This window comes from Limulus polyphemus, unplaced genomic scaffold, assembly GCF_000517525.1.
Source record: "Limulus polyphemus unplaced genomic scaffold, Limulus_polyphemus-2.1.2 Scaffold29, whole genome shotgun sequence".
In the NCBI taxonomy this organism is placed as follows: domain Eukaryota; kingdom Metazoa; phylum Arthropoda; class Merostomata; order Xiphosura; family Limulidae; genus Limulus; species Limulus polyphemus.
Genome location: NW_013665639.1, coordinates 1,477,418 through 1,495,484, shown reverse-complemented (window position 1 = coordinate 1,495,484; position 18,067 = coordinate 1,477,418). Strand labels below are relative to the sequence as shown.

The 18,067-nt window shown below is 34.0% G+C and overlaps 1 long non-coding RNA gene across 1 annotated transcript in view; it reads right to left on the bottom strand.

Moving 5' to 3' along the window:
- LOC111085880 overlaps window positions 1-5,751 on the bottom strand; it is a 69,341-nt gene extending 63,590 nt beyond the window's left edge. The window contains exons 1-2 of the long non-coding RNA XR_002610651.1: window positions 5,709-5,751; window positions 4,591-4,766 (exon numbers count right to left, since the gene is read on the bottom strand). This is a non-coding gene — a long non-coding RNA (uncharacterized LOC111085880). The remainder of the gene's footprint in view (window positions 1-4,590; window positions 4,767-5,708) is intronic.
- Between the last annotated feature and the right edge of the window lie 12,316 nt (window positions 5,752-18,067).

Below are 18,067 nucleotides of genomic sequence, written 5' to 3'. Positions count from 1 at the left end.
TCTGCGCATGGAGTCCAAGTTTTGGGGTCGGAAGTGGTCTTTGTCTGGGAGTGAGCCATTGTTTTTGGCGTTTAATATTCGCATAGAGAATCCATTTTTCACCACCGGTGACAATTCTGTCCAAAAATGGTTCCAGCGCCAGAAGAGACGAAGAAACGTTCACACGTTGGAAACGATGATCATGGGAAAGTTTGTGAGGCACCCAAACACTTTCTTTATAGAGTTTTCCCATATTCCTTAGATGTTTACGTATTGTTTCATAAGAGACATGTGATTTCAGGGCCATTTCACGAGTGTGTTGTCTTGGGTTAGACCCAACACGCGTTTTTAGAGCATCAATATTAATTCCAACATGTCGGCCCCTGCCACCAAAGTTTTTAAGGCTAAAGTCACCTGAACGAAATTTGCTGAACCATCGAACGTTAAAAAACAATTCTATCAGCTTATTTGATATTCTTTGTGGCTACAGAGGCGTTGTTTCCCTTCTTGTATTCAAACAGCATTACTTGCCGAATGTGTGTGTCTCGTCGTGTGCTATCACTATAAGGGATTAAAGTATACTAAACTTTACACATTATAATAGGCTACACTAACGTGACGTTTAGGCGGTTCCTATAATTATTATACGTGATGTACGTTTTTGTGGTGTGGCTAATGAAAGTGTTCCAAAACGCGACATTAATTTATTGATTACCTTATAGTTTTTATCATTAGCTCACGTCAGTAAAACACCATACGAAAAGGTAAAGTAATTAAGAAATAATAATAATAAATAGTGTTTGTCAAAAATCTGTTTAAAGCAGTGTCTTAATTCTTCTAACAAATATTTACTAACTAGCAAATCCATTAATGTATGTAGAACTGTTTAAACTGTTATATATATGTATATCTCCCTCCCAGTTAAATATATACAATTTGTTAATTCACAAGACATCATTTGAATTAAATTCGGGCACGGTCTAGTGGTTAACGTGGTGGGATTGTGAATCAGCGGGTTCCGCGCAATTTAGAGCCAGGGGTATCCCCGAAAAGTAACGGTGAAATCCCACTATTCGATCAGACAGTAGTAGCCCAAAGGTTAGCGGTGGGTTACCGTCGATTATCTAGCTCTCCTCTACTCCAGTGTTGTTTAATTTCAAACCAGTAGAGGAGCGGATTGCATCTATATTCTGTCCACCTTTCCAACAGTGTTACTTTTAAAATGTGATATAAGTAATTTTTACAAACTTAAGTTTCCCCTGAGGGGTCCTTCCTATGCTTGATGCGGTTCGCCAGTTGAACAGCCCTGCTTTCATATATCAGTTCCAAATAATGGACCGTTTTGTTCAAATAGCCCTTCTATAGCTTCGGAAACAAAACATTAAAACAGCGTTAACGAATATTTTTGAAAACGCATTTTATTGTAATCCGAGATTGATGAATAGTCATGTAATTTAAAATCTGTATTTGTCGCACAGAATTTCATGGTAAAAATTTATAACAGAGGCAAAAATAAAATTCTGTCTTTTAGGTATCGAACAATAAAAAGTGCCATAATTTCATAAATGCTTTAATTCTCTGAAGCTGAGAGTAATTACAAGTTCAAGCTGTTTCGCTGTTTGAAGAATTACCGAAGTATATCGACGATATTTATTACGTTGTAATTATTGATATATTGAGAGAGATTTTAAAATCACCAATTTACAGAATGGCATAATTCTCCTTGCCAACAGCTGCGAATATTGAATTAATTTTGTGCTCCTTTTACGTAGATTTAACCTATAATGTGGAACCATTCTTTTGAATTATATGCTGTCATCGTAGTCTCGCTTATTAAGTTTTTTCTTTTACTTTACAACAATCTGTTGTGAAAATCTCTGGAATTTAGCAATATACAATTTTACTGGGAAAGACAAAACGCAAAAATCAACAATATATATATATATATTTCATATTTAATTTAGTTATATTAATAGCTTCAATAATTTCATTTATTTTAACAGTACAAAATCCTTCAATTTTATTTGTCAAATCGAAGTAAGCCTTTTAAATTATGCATGGGGAAAAAGATGAAAGTATTTTGTTTAAGAATTTTGTTGTTTTGAGAAACATGTTTACAGATTGGTGGATTACTCATCAGTTATGATTGATACATGCTGACAACGAATAATGAAACTCGCGATTTCATGAAATAAAAACGGAATGTACATTTAATTAATTAAAGCGCCAGTTTCGTTAATAGACACTCAGTTCGAATACATTTTGTTCTATCAATAAATTTTGAAATACCTAGTTAAGAGTAGTACCCAGTCTAGACTAGAGTTATAGACAAAAACACCAACAGTTGAATTTGTAAGGAAGTAATGACCCTAAATCAAATTTACTGAAGACAAGTGTACTTTATTAGTATAATTTAAAGTCCCTAGATGGTTCGGTTTACTGTGCATACTATTAGGAAGGACACCTGCTGAATTTACCTACCTAGTGTAACTTGCACACCAACATCTGTGTTACTCATAAAAGTGTCTTAGCTTCGATAAACAATTCCAAACTGCCCGAAGGAAAACCCACACTTAACGATGACCTTCAACCCTCGCTGCAGCCTATCTCTTCAAGATTGCCCGTTTTATATGAAGGTTACAGAGATTCGGCTAGGCCTAATTGCTTGATTGTGGTCATTAACCACTCACTACTATAAATAACTATATTCTGTTAAAGCATGCTATATCTTTTGAAATTTAGAAATTCAAAGACAACTTGTGTGACTGTATTTTTTCTTTCTATATCACCTCAATAACACATTTAAGATCACGTTTGTAAAATATGATATACCTGTTTATCACATTGCTTGGTTTGTAAAGATAATGCAAGAAGAATTAGCTGAAAAGAAATCTCACGGGTGTCGTTTTCTTAAAAAAAAGTCACATAATTTGTACAATAGGTCTCATATACATTTTCAAAATAAGTTTACGGCTGAAAATATCGTTAACAGCGAAGGTGTCCAACTGATGAAACAATGCGCTCCAATCATTATAAATAATATAGTTTGATAATTATAACTGATGTATAGCTTTAACATTATATTTAATTAAGTACGCTTATTCCTATGTATATATGTTTAGTTATGATTTGTATAAGTAGATTGATCAGAAGTTAATATTAATTGTAACTTTCAATTAAACTTTATCCATTGTATCAAACAAACAGAGTTTGGAATTTTTGGAAATTAATTTGTATGTTAGATGTAATTGTGATATTTAATAGTCCGCTCTAGTAATCATTATCGTATTTATCAGATATATTTTGTTCGTTTATTTTAGAGCAAAGCCACATTGAGTTATCTGCTGTGTCCACCGCGGGGAATCGAACCCCGTAATTTAGCGTTATAAGTCCGTAAACTTATCGCTGTTATGAGATAGAACCGTAAAGTTCAGAAACAATGCTGTCTACATTGTTAGCTCTTGGGATTGAGTGAAAAAAAAAACAATTGAATACCAACTGCGTTAAAATCTTTATCAGCTGTCAGAAGACAAAAACTCCTTCTGACAAACACGTATATCCTCAGGAAAAGGTAACTGTAGTCACCTGAAACTAATCTTGAACTTTTCTCTATCGGTCTTTATAGATTGCCTGAAGTCCACATTCCTTACATTCTAAGCAAAACTGTAATATGTTGTTGTCAAAATATAATTAATCGTCGTGTTGGAACAAAGACTTCATTATACAACGCATGGTAAAAATACACAAAAAATTAAAGACAAGTATTTTAGATATATATTAGTGAAAATTTTAGTACTTACTATTAAAATAACGAACTTGTTTACACCTTCAGAATTACAGGAAAGTTTGAAGAGCAAATTACAAGGCTCGTATGTAATACACATATATATACACACGTAGAAATGTATGTCGAAATTTAGGTGAATGGACGACAACTGCCTGTTGTAGAAAAACAAGTGTAAAGGATAACGTTTCGAAAGTCTTCCGCCTTTCTATCAAAGATATGTATGTTTGTTTTATTTTCTAGGTTATATTTCTTGGTCAACTTATTACTATACACTGAACCCTCATCCTATCATCCGTGGGCATGACCAGATGGTTAGGGCGCGCGACTCGCAATCTGAGTGTTGCGGGTTCGAATCGTGGGGGCGTTATAATGTGACGGTCAGAACCATTATTAGTTGGTAAAAGAGTAGCCCAAGAGTTGGCGTTGGTGGTGATGATTAGATGTATTTCCTCTAGTTTTATACTGCTAAATTAGGGAAGGCTAGCGAAATTAGCTCTCGTGAAGATTTGCGCGAAATTCAAAACAGACAGACTCATCCTACCTTTTAATTTGCAGTTCCTCAAATAAACTTTTATACCAGGTTATGTGTAGAGTGAAAAAGAATTGCAAATGTTTTGCCCAATATCGAAAAAGTGTAGTTGTTTACGATTATACATATGATCATTTTAGTTTAAAAAATGTTGACAGAACTCATAACACAAATGTTACAAAATATCATAAAAATGTTAAAATATAAAACCCGATTTCGTTAATTGTGACGAATAAAAAAACACGTTTTTGTCCTTTATGACAAAGTGAAAATTATAACCATTTTTACGACTTACCACAGAAATATTGGGTTAGATTCCTCTCGTTGAACACAGCAGATAGCTCGATGTGACACTTCAGAAACACACACACACTTTTACAACTTACCACAGACATATCGGGTGAGACGCTTCGGTTCTGGTTTCAGTAAACTTAAGTATGTATATTCAAATGTTCTTGAAATTTTGGAACTCTTAAACAAAAAGGATAATTATTATTAAGCAAGTTATCTTTGAATATAGCAGTAAAAAACAAACAAACAAAAACAATAAAGATAACACCAACATGTCGAATTGGGTTAAATTTTCTTTTCCATTAAATATCAGATATGTTAATCTAGAAATAATTTATGTAGAAGTTTTGGTATTTTTTTATGTAAAATATTTTTCTGGATGAATATTCAAAATAAATATGGATGAAATGAAACTTTCAGATATGTATATCTCCAAGTTCTTTCTCATTACTCATAATCCTAATTCATAAAGAAAAAAAACTTTTTAATTCTATATATTTTTGCCTGGTGGTTAGAATGATCGACTTATAAGGCGCAGGTCATAATATCGAATCCCGTTACCGAACATGCTCCCTCTCCTTTCAGCCGCGGGGACGTTATAATGTAACAGTCAATCCTACTAATCGTTGGGAAAAAGTGGCGAGAGAGTTGACGGTTGGTGGTGTTGACTAGCTGTCTATCACTTGAAATCAGAACGGCTAGCCCTGATTAGCTTTGCGCGAAATTCAATAAATAAACAAAGTCTGTGTTCTGTTACATTGTACTAATTGATGAAACCAATAATATACATCAGTCAATTACAAAAATTACGTCATGCACACAAATAAAGTAACTAGCTTATATTAATTCAAATAGAACTAATCAGATCTGTTGATTAACATTTTCGGTTTTTCTTTTAGCATGACGTAGTTATTTGAATCTCTACAAGTCTTAACATTCTCGCTATTTCGGGCTTTCAAGGACAACTTGTATGGCCCGTGGAGAGAAGTGATTTCATTATTTCTATTATTATGCTGAAACGTACTAACTTTAATATATAATTTAAAGAAGTAAACAATGGGCCTTATAACCTAAATAAACTAACACAAATCTATTAAATGCCTAGTACAACTTTTGACAAACCTTTATACTAAACACTATCGTCCAATAGTTCCGAATGTGAAACAGGCCTGTCAGTGTTTTAATTTCTAAATTGGTTACTTTGTAACCAAACTTTGTTTATTTATATAACTTAATGTTACTTCCTGGAAAACGCCTGAACCAAATTTTCCAAGTACTTAAAACAAAAAACAGCACGAGTACACCCAGCAACTAGGCGTTGGGTTTCTTTAAAATATAGCTGGACGTATAATGCTTACCCTGTCATCTAGTGTTAAACTTTATTACTAGTTATCAAATAAATACTCAGATAGGGTGTCGAGATTTTAGAATTATCTTATCTTTCTTATCTTAATACTGCGCTTCCCTTTTAAAGGAAAATTAAACACTATCAATTATGAATAATACTTTCACTAATTTTATTACTGCTGCAGATGCATTTCTGATAAGTGAATTTGTTCGAGTAACTTCTTGTTAGCTACGAGTTTATTATAAAATTCCGAGTTACTGCTATTCATATTCATTCGTTAATTACTTTAAATAAATATTTCACGACTTAAAAATCAAACATCGGTTGTCAATAGCACCTGCTACTTGTATTCCACTGTATTTTTATGTTTTGGTGGGTGAAAAAAAAATCAGTGCTCAATGGCGTTTGCAGCAGTGACGTCACGTCGTCTGCTGCAGCCTGCCATTTTGCCTGTTTCTGACGTAGAAGCAAAGGCTATCCTGAGTCATTCCGAACAGTGGGATAATTTCTCTACTCAGTTTAAAAATTTCGTATCTATTTGTTAAGATGGTTAGAATATATACATATATATATATATAACTTACAAATAGGTAACAAATATGAAAACCGGGACATTTGGGCATTCCAAAAAGTTTCCGTCAGGTCAGCATTCTATAAATTGGAACGTCTGGCCAACCTGTACACAGGTATTTTCGTTTTAACTAATTAATAACGTGTAAAAAACTGTAACTGATAAGTAAAAATGCTACAAACTTTACGATAAAGCTTAGAATTTTTAATTTTCAGAAACTTAACAAAATACAACGACGACTAATTTGAATTTAAACTAAAGATGATGACTTTTAGCGATACCTTCATTGACGAGTTCTATACGAAACACAATTCAATAAACTTCCACAAAAGTAAAGCTTTTTTTTAAATATGAAAGTCAGACTTTAAAACTAAACATCCACAATTTCACACAAAAGTATATTTAAATTCTTTATAAAAATTCCAGAGAAATGTGCACTATTCTCATCTTGTGTGTATAAAATAATGTCTATAAAACAAAACATCAAAAATAAAAATAATTGCTATGTACATCAACCAAATTGTTCAGTTTTTCAGCTCTGTCACAACCTATACTGAAAGCAATGATGATGGCTGGACACGTGACAGAAAAGCATCATACATATCATAACCTTTTTTTTACTCGTTTAAGAAATAGCAAATATTTAAAGAATTGGTAAAAAAGTTAAAAATAAAGATCTAAATTCTCCGGTTGCCACAGATGACGATGAACGAACACTGAAAATTTTATTACTTCACCGTGGACTTGTGGCTCAAATATACGCAAACTGAATAAAACTAAAACTCTAAATGTATTCTTTTTTTCCTTTTATAAAGCTTATATGTTACCCACTTCACTTTGTTCTTTCACAAAGAGACCCTCTCAGTAGTATAAGTCTAAAGGCTTATAACGCTAAAATCCGGGTTTCGACACCAGCTGTGAGCACAAACCAGACAGCTCTTTGTATAGCTTTGTGCTTAACTACAAACAAACTTTGAATTCAAAATACTGACAAATGATTGTAACAACTAATAATATACTGGTACCACTAGTAATGACACCTAAAATAAATTACAATAAATCAACCCAGTAACTATCTTCCATTATTTCCGTTCATTTTGTCACCAAGTTAGAAACTAGTAGTTAAATAAATCTGATAAATGCTGTGTTCATTCACGTGTATAAAAGCAGAGATCAACATTATAAACTGATAGGGTAACAGCATTTATATATTTTTTACATATTGTTAAAAACTGCATCAAACTTACAACTCCATATTTCTTTCTAAAAGTATAATACAGTTTTCCATCCTATCCTTTCTCAATTGTTTTCACAATTTTTAAAACTTATTTCTAAATCAGAAAAATCTTAATCGATATTAATATACTAAGATTTGGTGTCTGTGTGTTTGTGTCATGTTACTCCTCCTAAACCACTGGTTGCATCGACTTCTAAATGATACCAAACGAATCGTCTCGGTCCCGAAATTTGCACAAAGGTAGAATTTTTCACCTCACCCTCTTAGGGAACCAGGGGATTTACCGAAAACCCCTTCTAATAAACAACTGGACTTACAACTTCTAAATAGTACCAAAAGAATCGTCTCGGCCCCGAGCTTTGCACAAAGGTAAAACTTTCCACCCAAACCTTTATAGAACTCGGTATTTCGCCAAAACATTTTTGCGGGGATTTCCCGATAGCAGAACCCAAATTTGGCATTGATTTACATTAGAGCACGTAAATAAGTAGGCCTCCTAATTACCGTTCGTAACTTAGTTAAAGAAATCAAATTTGCATTATACGGGTAATGATAATTGTTTGTTTGTTTGTAGTTATGCACAAAGCTACACAATGGGCTATCTGTGCTCTATCTTTACAAGTCTAGCAAAACTCTCTATCTAGCAGAATCTATTTTTTATTTCTTATACGTAAAATAGCGAAACTAAATTTGCGGGGCCGCTATAATTCAAATGTAATGCTTGAATTACTATTTTGCACTTTTTCAGTTTAATGATCATTACCGCCCCCAATGGCACAGCGGTATGTCTGCAGACGTACGACGCTAGAAACCGGGTTTCGATACCCGTGGTGGGCATATTGTGAATCTTTAATAGCGTGTTGTATTCAACAACGTTTTAGAATAACTCGTACAAGTTAGTATAATAACACTGTGTTCATAATATGGTTTCAAAGAACAAACTCTTATCACCAGTTCATTAGGAAATTATCCCATCATCACTTTGTTCCTTGTGTATTTTCAAATATTAAAATATGAATATTTTGGAGACTTATTCAGAATGTCAGCCAACACTGACAACGTCCAATACAGAAACGTCAACAGGATCTGCTGTAGGGTGTATCGATTTCACTCATGAATTATAGATTTTTCTCGATGGCCTCGCATAACCACTCTTTCAATTATTTGGCAACTTGGAAAATAAATTTAACTTATAAATGGAAATCAAATAAATTCTTTGGAATATAGCTTAATCATATGGTTGAATTAAAACTTAATTAATTAAATCAAATCCAGTTTGGCACTTTTATTTTGGAGAATAGTTTTAATCAAAAACTTTAACAAATATTAACAAGTCGTTTTCAAAAACATTGTTATTGTTCACAAGTAACACTTACAAAACATATTTTCTTTAAGTTAAAAAACATCAGTAATAAAGAACATATTGTGGGAATAGAATGTCCACTTGAAGTTGAGTACATACAAAACCTTCGACCAGCTTCAATCCTGGATAAACTCTTTCATTTGACAACACAAATATCAACTTAAACCTGAACCAAATGTGAATTAGTCTCTTGTTTTCCTTTTTTTAAAGAAAGTGCAAGTTTTAAACAAAGCAACGAAGTTTGGCTTCAATATCTAGAAAGTCACGAATTTTCAACCTTACTATTGCAGATGCACGAGCAAAATTCCACAAGAATATCCATAAGCTTGAAACTCACACTAAGATTTGATTAATTAACCAATGGATTAAAGGCTTATTTCAAGTTCTTTGTTATATCACAGTTTCTTGCTAGAATTTAATATTCAATATCATTTAAATGAATACCTTGCAAACAGAGGAAAACTGGCTTACATTAAACAATGGGTGAGATGTTTTTAATATTTATCAGAGTAAGCCAGTTAATATCGAATTTACACTTAAAAGTTTTACCAACTGTTCATTCAGTGCATACACTTAACTACTACCGTATTTGCCGGTGTTTAAGACGACCCTCGATTTTATGAGCAAATTAAGTGTATTTCTTTGAGGTTCGGTGTATAGGACGACCTCTATTGTCAAGCAAGTCTAGGATGTTACTTTTGTAAATAGATTATTAGAAGTTATTTTTAAACTGTGCTAACCTGCGCTCTGGGAAAATAAATACACTCATAAGTGTATCTCTTCAAACGCTACAGACAGCTCAATGCGGCATAACTTAAGTCACAAACATGTAATAAACAACTTTACCAAGTTTCCATCACAGTTAAATCCCTTTCCTATTACAAAAAATCCTAAACCTTAAGATATAGTGATCAATTATAAAAACATGTTTACAAAATTAATGAGCGTTACAGAAACTACTTTTTTGATATAATATCAGCAATATTTTACTATGACGGATGAGAACAATGCCTTTCAAATCAACAATGTCGTGATTAGTTGTAAGTAGTATGTGAGATAAATAACTTCTAGCTATGAAGAATCGAGACAAATGATACAATTACAAATATGTTATTGTAACCCACTAGATGGCACGATGTCAACCCACTTACTCAAAAAAACAAAAAAAAGTAAAATGAACAACGTAGTTTTAGTTAAATATACTATTAACTGGAGAGTTCTTTCTGAAACTCATCTTTGAATCAGTGTATAAGACGAGGGGTAAAATCAGGCATTGTCTTAAGAGTAAAAAGTATCGTCTTATATGCCAATCTCTTTCATTTTGATTCAAGTCCTAATTACAACTCTGCTAAGCAAATCCTATCACACTTCCCGTTATTGTGGCTTACTAATCAATCTTTTCTTTTTAAGCATACTTTAGAATATCACAGATTGAATCATTGAAAATAATTCTGGTCCATGACTAACGATTATTATTGTGAAGCACAAGTTTGACATCGTTTTGTGCTCTTTTCTAATCAGGTAAATCCTAAGTTTGAATGTTGTTGACGGGACGTTCATTTCCGAGACGACAAAGAGCATGACGACGAGAAGGAGATGGCTGCACTACATCCACATCTTTTAGGTACATGCAGATGATGCTTTGCATCTGAGAGATGAAACAGCTGTTTTAATTGTTGACTGATTGTATACTGAAAGAGAAACTGTCTTAATCCTTAGTTGGTTACTGTAAAGTTTTTAGAAGGCTCGGGTGGTACCAGAACATTGCTGGATCCTGCAGCAAATTAAGCACTCTAGGTGAAGTCACCAGTTTTAGCAGGTAATATTGACTTAATTCATTGATATGTTGATGTCTCCTAAATTCTGATGACACATAAAAAAGAAATAACTTCTACCAGTTGCAGTATTCATTAAACAATACTTCATTACATTTGTGGTTGGAAGATCACTATTTAACTGAAATATGCATACATCAATGAAATGGCTGATTAATTGCAGGAGGATAATTATTTAAAAAATATTATTTAAATTACTTGAAAAGTATTAAGAAGTTATTACAGCAGCTGTTACAATAAGCCATACAAGCTGTGATAATTTAACTAGTGGATAATTATTTTAAAAGTATTATTTAAAATACTTGAAAATTATTAAAAAGCTATTACAGTAGCTGTTACAATGAGCCATACAAGCTGTGGTAATTTAGCTAGTGGATAATTATTTAAAAAGTATTATTTAAAATACTTGAAAATTATTAAAAAGCTATTACAGCAGCTGTTACAATGAGCCATACAAGCTGTGGTAATTTAACTAGTGGATAATTATTTAAAAAGTATTACTTAAAATACTTGAAAATTATTAAAAAGCTATTACAGCAGCTATTACAATGAGCCATACAAGCTGTGGTAATTTAGCTAGTGGATGGGCTTCTTATATGAGAAATCATGAGTCACAAAGAGCGACTGAAGTCTCCAAATTTAACTTGAATGCTTGAAGATAAAGTATATGTAACGTTTACAGATAAGAGAAAGAAGCACAGATGAATGAAGTATGTGGTATTTATACAAACAGTTAAATAAACAAGATGATGCACTGCATCACTGCTAATAACCATGTAAACATTGTTCCTGATCTGTGATGCATGGTCTCAGGGAAAAGATTTCCAATTCTGCATGATGCACGGACTGAAGGCTAACAGAGAAAGTCACACACAACAACCAATATGTGAAAGCAGTTTCTCTGGCTACATTTCTATCAAACTGTTGAGAAGTGGTATATATATCGTTGGTTCTCTCCAAGAACTTGATAACTGTAGCTTATATATGCATTATCAATTGTTTCACCAAGTGGAACGAAGCTTATCCATTAGTGGGCACATCAGTACAATCTGTCATTGATGAGTTAGGTCAAGAGTGAATTGCATGATTTGGAGTTCCTAGAGAAGCCAACATACACTACAGAAAAACTTCAACAGTTATTTGTTTGCCCAGTTGCATCAAGTGTCAGGCGTAATAAAGTTACTCAGTTCACAAGATCCGTCTTCATCCAGGCTATCTTATTAAACACTAAATTTTAGTCATGTGGTGGTATTTGCCTAATGTAGGAAAAGCTCCAGATAAGAAATTGGCCATGATAATGTTGGATGTTTGCTATTGGATATTCATGCAAAATTACTCAAAGACAACCTGCACGAGCTATCTCTAATTTTGAACTCATAGACAAGAGAAAAGATAGCACTTGTCAACAGCTCCCACTGTCAACTCTTCAGCTACTCTTGTCTGACTGAAAAGTAAAAGTTTACTATCACCCCCCTTATGATTCATCCACACAAACCGGCACTCTATCTATTAGGCCATGCTCAGTCTGTGTTTTTTTTAATGCACTGTCAAGTCCAACATAGGGCATAGCTAAAATATAACCTCCTCTTAACAACAACAACAAAAAATGCCAATGTTGTCTCTGTAACCCTTTTATCCACAACTTTTTTAATTTTATGTTATATTACCGACAGTTTGTAACCAATTTTCATAACATAGCAGCAGCATTGTTTGTACTCACAAAACCTGAGATGCACTTTGGATGGTACATGGAATGTGAAAAAGTATACCAGTCCCTAAAGCTTGCACTTCCGTACTAGGATATCCATGACAAGACAGCAAATTTATATGTATGATGCCAGTAATAATGGAATTACATCAGTGTTATAGCAGTTACAGGATTGAGTAGAACATGTAATAGCATGAAAAAAAGAAGAAAAAAAGAACAGCTTGTGCTTGTGTTCTTCATAAAACACTATCACCACTATTTGTATTGTAGAACATTTACCATCCAGGTGGACCACAGTTTGCTGAAATGGTTAACAAACTATACAAATCCAGAAGAGATAATAGCACATTAGATAATGATGTTGCAAGAATATGACGTCTTCATCGTGTATTGTCCAGGCCTGCAACACAGAAACATGAATAGACTGCCATGTTGCATCAAATGTTTTAGTCCTAGACACTGTGTGGGAGTTGAAGCAACTTCCATCATAGCAATGGTAAGCCATGCAGTAAGAGATTCCACTATTTCCAGATCAAGCATTGATGATTCTTGCCATACAGTAAGGTAAACCTTGACCAGCATAAACTGAAGAACATATCACAGTCATATGTAACCTGTGGCACAGGTGTAGGGAAATGTGGGATACCATGTCTATCATCAACCAAGATGTGGTTCGCAGATATTTTTGCAGCTAGTAGTCTCTAAAGCTCTACATTTGTAGTGCATACTGGAAGGATTTATACATTTTGATAAAAATGTTATGTTAGAAAAAACGACCTTTATACTCCAGATAATTATATAAGAACTTTTATTTTAACCAACCTTTTGCAAAGGATGAAGCCGCAAAGGCGAAATGTTGATTAAAATAAAAAGTTATTTTATAATTATCTGGAGTATAAAGGTAGTTTTTTTTATTCACGAGCTCTAAGGCAAGACATTCTCCCGACTTTAAATAACACTAAGGTTGGAGGGCACCATGATGTTATCCATACTGAAGTTGAGATGTTTGCTGCTGGTATGAATATTGTACAGTGCCTGCCACACAAAGAAAGAACTGGTCAAGGATGGCTAAAACCAGAAGAGAATTATTTGAGCTCTAAAAAAATAAGACAATAGCCCTGGATATCACTGGCTCACTCGAGGAGACTGAGAGTCGTCATTGATATATGCTTGGCACCATTTGCTAATTCTTGAAATGGCCAATAATATATTCATTGGTCGATACATTGACACATTATATGGCTGATGTGTTAGCAGAGCTCTGGCTAGCATGATTTGGCGCAGTGGAAGAGATCTACATGAATCAGGTAATCAGTTTTATCAGCGATTTGTTCTGGGAGTTGCATAAAGTATTGGGTGTGGTGAAGAGTCACACTTTGTCTTAACCCTGCAGTCTGTTGGTTTAGCAAAATGGGTAATACACACTGCCAAGTGCATGTTTACCAAGTTACTTAATTCCAGCCTAACTGGCTGGAATGAACATTTATCGAACATATCTATGTTTGGGTAGGAAATAGTGCTTCCTGTTAATGTGATGTATGGTACTCTGATTACAGCACACATTGCACAATGTCTACAGAAATAGGTGGAATGGTTTAAGCCTGCACTAGTTTATTCTTACAGGTTTGCTCATTGATAACTATAAAATGCTACCAAACATCCAAAGTGCTATGATAAGATGGTAAAGGAATGGATGGACCAGCCTTGAGACTGGGTATTGCCATGACGCACGCCAACAACATCAAAGCAGCTCAGATCTGACTGGACAGGTCTGTACTTCGTATTCTGGTTGATTTGTCCATTGATGTTTAAGCTACAGCAGAAGTGAGGCATGCAAAAGTGTATGAAGCACATCAATAAGCCGTGTCTCTACATGACAGATAAAAGTCTTGAGATTCAGACCAAAAATTAAGAGGAAGACAAGGATGAAGTCTCACGTTATAGCGATTCACCCTGTGAAGAAGAAAGAGCCAAAAGTACATATCTGGCTGTTCGCAATGAGACAAATGAGAAAACACCAGAGTTAGTGGCAAAAACCAGCTTCAATAGTCAGATGATCTACTAACACTGGTGGACTGGACTAGTTGACCATCATTGTGCTAGGACAGTCAATGATTGTAGGATTACTGGCTGTGGGATCCAATGTTTCAAGAGAATCATTAAACTGACCTAGTCGAGCAGCGAGATGTCTATGAAGCATGTTACCCATCCATGATATTAGAAAAACATGTAGGTTCAAGAAGTCTTGATAGAAATGACTAAAATACCCTATAATCCGAGTGCTTTCGAAAGGTGGACCTTTCGAAAGCGCTCGGGTTATAGGGTTTTTATTCATTTCTATCAAGCATCTTACCCAGTCATTTCTAGATTATTTCCCATACAACTAGAGAATGCACGGCAATTCTACATGTAGTGGGGGAGTTGTATCCTCTGAGTGTATATTGATATATAGTAGCGACAGGACAAACATTAATCCTGACTGACAGGAGTTGTATCTGAAAAGTTTTAGTTTGGCTGGACTCTGCCAGTGATTAATTAGTTATTTAAGATGCCTGAAAGGACAGACGAGTTGGGTTTTATGGCTTCTAGATGGCAGCACATTACAAGACAGCTATTAAAACAAGGAAGGTTACCAAAATAATTTGAATTGGATTTTGTGACAGTCTTTTATAAGCTACTAGAATATGTTGAAATATATAATAGTGATATATGCATATAGCAATATACATGCATAAATAAATATATATGTGTGTGTGGTCTTGTGAACGTGTATGAACGTTACATAAAGTCATTTATGAGTGATGAATAACACAAAAGGATCAATCACACAAAGAACATGATAGTAATCAACACTTGTCTGGAAACAAAGGATATGATCTCAGCATTAAGACTTTATGAGCAAAGAATCTCACACTTTCTTTTACATAAAGCTTAGTTTTTGTTGTTAAAAGCACAACAAGATACATCAATTGGCTCAATTGCTTTGCTTGTTTTGTATGTTTTGTTAAAAGTTATTTTATTTTATGTAACCAGTATATTTATTTGTTTGCTCAAACTCAGCTAGTTTTAAATAAATTCATTGTTACTTCATAATGTATGTTGCCAATCCTCTTATTATAAAGAGGATCTACCTAATACTATTTGAGAAAATCAGTTTCATCTAAAGATACCACATGGTGTGATTCCAGTTGGATATGTTAATGTCAATATCCCATGGCAAACACAGTCTATTTCTTCATTTAAATTCAAGCTTGTGATGAAAAAAGAATTAAGAGTTAAAGTAGTTAACATTTTTAAGTTATTGTGAAAGGCAGAAGGTAGGATATTATTTAAAATCTATTAGTAGTTTATCTTATAATATCATACAACTAAGAGTAATATTTTAGGTAAATAGCTACATTATATATAGGAGGGGTTGTGAGGACTTTAATGTATTCATGCATACTGTTTGCAATTACATGGCAAGAGCTTCTTGTTAAAGAAGCGCAAACCTAGATGTCCAACATTGAAAATAATTATGGAAGCACTAAATAAAAGGGGTATAAAATGCAAACATTAATGAGATAGCTCCCCCCCCCTCTATTATATGAAAATTAATTCAACCAGAGTATAGTATTGTAACGATACTTTACAGTTGGCGGCTGTCATACAAACTAATCATTCAGTGTCACACCGGCATGATACCTATAAAACTATAGACAGTCATTTCCTGCAAAAGCATGGTAATACACTCATGGTTTCTGGAACAGAAATGCCTAAGAAAAAACGTATACAAACGAAGTATTGGTTGGTAAAGACTACTCCATGTGACCCATTGAGGCAAACTTCATGTTTCAAGAGGAGCATTATAGAAAATATGAACATGTGAAATTAGTATTGATGGAAGGGGTCAATACAGAAAGCTTAAACTCTTCAAAAGTGATGCTAAGTACTTAAGGTATTCTCTGTATGTGAAGTCTTGCCAATGACTTAGCTGTAAGTACATGTGTGAATGTTAACTTTTATATTTTTCAACCCTACATTATATAAAAGGCCTAATACTAATGCGATAAGTATAATTGATTATAATAATGCTTCATCAGTTTGGAAAAAGCGTTCCCACCATAACAATTGTTGTAACAAATGGCTTATATAAATAGTGTTCCGGCTATCTCCTGTTTTTGTTTTTCCCAGCCGGCCCGATGGGCTCTGGATTGAGCGAAATGCATCGTTAACATTGGATGTATCAAACATAGTATGATTGAAATACTATTATTATACACTCTTTTGATTTTTGAAAATCGCTAATGGACTAAATAAATAATGTAGAGTTAAAAATGTAATAGACTTAATATTAATGTCTTATGACAAGTATAATTCAATATATCCAATAATAAGTTCAATCTTTACAGGGAATAACAATAGAACAAAGTGAACCTAATTTAAGGGGTAACGAAGGGATACAAGTTAAGGGTAGGAATAGTTCAATAAACATAATAGGCTAAAGCGTCTCAGTAGTCCAAAAAATTGTTATTGTAAGAAATAAACAACAAAACAAATATCTTACAACGTCAAAGAGGGACATAGAACATATAAACATTATAATAATGAGTACGAAAAAGAGAAACGAATACAGGTACCATATTAAAACCAATAGGAAGACATTAGTTCTTAAGTTTTATTTCTAAATAAGTTACGTTGTTGTTGTTGTTTGTAATTAAGCACAAAGATACATAATGGGCTATCTGGGCTCTGCCCATGACGGGTATCGAAACCCGGATTCAGCGTTAGAAGTCCGCAGACATACCTCTGTGCTACTGGGGGGCATAATTAACGTAAAGTGCCAACTTATTAATAAATGTTACAACTGAAGGCTTATATCACCAAATTTAGATTTGTCAATAACATATTTACCTTGCAGAATAATATTAAAATTTATCGTAAATTAAAACTAAGTCAGAAATCAGATGACTCAGAATAGAAGATCATATTATGTTGTCAATCAAAGCTTTAAATGTGAAAAGCAACCTAAGATTATTCTTGTAGACAGAAACATAACTATCTAATATATGTAGAGACCATTGATCTGTACACAAGTATAGCCTACACCGCTATCAGACTAAGGCAGGAGATGAAGTCACCGGAAGATTGTCCATTGGCATCTTACCGACCCGGCATGGTCATTGGTTAGGACGCTTGAGTCGCAATTTGATGGTCGTAGGTTCGAATCCCCGTCCCACCAAACATGTTCACCATTTCAGCCGTGTGGACAGTTAATCCCACTATTCGTTGGTAAAAAGAGTAGCCCAAGAGTTGGCGGTGGATGGTGACTACTTGCTGCCTTCCCTCAAGTCTTACACTGCTAAATTAGGGAAGGCTAGCGCAGATAGCCCTTATGTAGCTTTGCGCAAAATTCGAAAACAAACAAGCAAGCCATCTT